This window comes from Camelus dromedarius, chromosome 14 (genome assembly GCF_036321535.1).
Source record: "Camelus dromedarius isolate mCamDro1 chromosome 14, mCamDro1.pat, whole genome shotgun sequence".
Taxonomy (NCBI): Eukaryota; Metazoa; Chordata; class Mammalia; order Artiodactyla; family Camelidae; genus Camelus; species Camelus dromedarius.
In genome coordinates, this window is record NC_087449.1 from 54,595,025 (window position 1) to 54,597,998 (window position 2,974).

Here is a 2,974-nt window from a genome sequence, read left to right on the forward strand (position 1 = left end):
AGAAAGCTGATCAGGAAAATACAGAAAGATTGCCAGGCAGCAATGGAGACGCAGTTGAGAGAGAGACCATGACCTTGTTGTGTCACAAACACCAAAAGCATCCAGGTATGACAAGACGATGGGGCAAAGGAGGAGTGATTGGCAAAGACATGGTGAAGGCATTCAGTCTTTCCTGGGTAGGAGAGGAACTTACCAAAGAGGAGGTGAATAGAAAGGGAGACAACAGAGAGGCCAGAGGCTTGGCAGTTTTAACAAATTTGAAAAACAGGTGTAGTGGGAGCAGCTGGCTGAAAAAAATGTGGAAGGATGTGGGGGTGTGGTCACAGGGAGATGCCTGAATTCAAGATTTAAGAAATGAAAAAAAAAAAGGTTTAAGAAATGAGGGAGTCCTAGGTGATGGGAGGTCCAGGGTGGGACCATGACAGTGGTGGGTACCTGAGGTGGAGCAGAGGTGAAAGTCACTGGAGTTGAGGAGGCCAAAGAACCAACAGGCTGCTCTCAACACGTTGCCAGTGCTGGCACCACCTTCTCCTCTCCTGGCTGAAGCCTGTGGGACCAGATCCGGGAGCCATGATCACTGCAGCCCTGCCAGCTATACCGCAAAGTTGCAACAGAATTTAGAAACTATTGTTTGGCTCGAAGACAGAAAATGATTGAGATTGAAGACGGAAATAATTTAAGAAACATTCACAGCAGTGACTGGCCCAAGTTCTTTTGAAAAGTATCTCAGAAATATTAACTGTTTTTTCAAGATTCAAGTTCACCAAGTAGCAATTGACTAGCTTCTTGGTTGAGCTGTTAGCCTTGAATACAGAGATAATGCTGAATAATACAAGGACTTGGGACATGATAATGCAAAACAGGCAGACAGTGCAACTAAAAATGCAGAGCTGTTGATCAATTTGTATGTAAATAATCCCAGTTGCAAGGCTTTGCTAACTTTATTCAGGTTCAGGGTCACGGTGATTACCTGGTAATGTGGTGATGTTTAAGACACTTCGCTTTGTGGTCCAGGAGCTCCTGACACAGGATGCAGCTGCTGGAGCAAATCAGACAGAAGATTTGCCTGTTGCTGTAGACAAGCATATTCTTGGTTTTGACACAGGAAATGTAGTTCTAAATGAAGCTGCTCAAATTCTGCTGTATAGAGAAGAATTCAGAGAGCTGCAGACAAAAATTAATGCAGCCACAGTGGCTGTTTAGGTGATTCTTGCTGAACCAAAGACAGACCACAGACTGGGGCAAATTAGAGGATGAACATTTTAGGATTTCAGCTTTTCATCTACTTAGTGCAACTGGGAACCATGTACACTCTGACATGTGTTTGGAAATCAAACATCACATTTTTGAGGGGGGAGTCCTAGAAAATGAATAATGGTCTAGAGATTTACCAACATTACTTTTTCTTTAATAAAGTTCCGGAAAGTGGAGAAAGGAAAAGAGAACTGACAGTGTGGATGTGGAATGGGTCATCTATGTGGACATTAACACGCACAGGAAGGCTCAGAGCCAGGTGCCAAATACAGCAACGCTAAAAGTAACCACCCTCACTACCATGTGCTGAGGGGACCAGCGCAGTGCTGAGTGCTTCCGCGTGCTTTATCTCATTTCATCCTCCTCTTCCTTCAGGTCTCAGCTTAAAAAGCACCTCCTCCTTAAACTCCTTCCCCATCATAGCCTTCCTTTATTCTCTGTCTCAAAGCCTTCACTGAACATATACCAGTTTATGATTTTATTCTGTTTGGTTTGTAGCTGAATGAGTGTTGAATGCCAGTAACTGCGCTCCAAGAGGAGGTTTTTATCACTATCCCATTTTACAGCTAAGAAAATTGAAGCTCAGACATTAAGTGATTTGCCCAAGAGCACACAGCTAGTAAGTGGCAAACCTGAGACTGGAACGTAGGAAAATCGGACTCCAAAGTCCACATTATTAATGATAACACCTTCGAAAACTCGTCAGTGAATGAGAGGGGATGGCCAGGAAGTGGGGAGACGGGAGTTCAGAGATTGGTATACTGGGTTATGTGGTAGTTGTGGAACCAAGGGCTTTTATACTAGAAATAGTTCAGAAGTCACCCTGGGAAGGAAGGAGGGCTCCTAACCTACTTCCTGACTCCAGGTATTTGAGATGTGAGCAATGAGTAGCATCCTTTTTAGAGAGATACAGGGAAATCTCTTGGAGGAGTTCTGTTAGCCAAGAGGTAGAGGAAAATTCCATGAGGAACTCACTCTCCTACATGGGTTTGCTTAGCGTAGCTTGAGACTCCAGGGGGAGCGGTGGGAAGCTTCAGGGGAGCAGTGCAGCAGGAAGAGGCCACACAGAGCAGAATGCAGACGGGGGTGTAAAACAAGATATATAATAGGAGGTTTACATTTTGAGCATTAAACCAAGGATCAGAGAGTTTGGGAAAGTTTGGCCACACATTCGCATAGAAGCAGTTATAGCGTACTTCTGATGGACAGGAGAAATTCAGAGCATTCTGGAAGAAGTTAGTCTTCCCCTGAGTTGACTGGGCTTTTGAAGACAGTCTCATCCAGGTAAACTGACCGGTGATAGTTTTACGTGGTCCCCAGGACTCTCTCAGCAGTTGAACACAGCGGAGGTAGGGCGAAAGTGCACATGATTCAGGCCTCCAGGAATGTGTCAGTAATGGCCTATATTGATTCGCTTCTCACAGAATCAGACAGCACAACAGGAGTAAGCCCGGAAGTCCGTGGACAAAAACTGTTTACTCAGCATATAACAGATGCCCATCGCACATACCAGCAGGATGCCTGCTAAATGCTTGTTGATTGAATGATTACTGGATGGAATGATTGTTGTGATGGAATTTAGCACAGCCATCTAGGAATACAGAGTATTATTAGAGACATTTAAGTTCAAGATCAGATTTGAGTAAAGATTGAATCAGTAGGATTCACCCCTCCAAAATCCTCAAAATACAGCAAAATGGAGGCTATTTTTCTGTGTCTA

The 2,974-nt window shown here is 44.3% G+C and overlaps 1 pseudogene; it reads left to right on the forward strand.

The window, feature by feature from the left end:
• Positions 1–649: 649 nt before the first annotated feature.
• LOC105097297 (RNA transcription, translation and transport factor protein-like) lies at positions 650–1,257 on the forward strand (annotated as a pseudogene).
• The last annotated feature ends 1,717 nt before the right edge of the window (positions 1,258–2,974 follow it).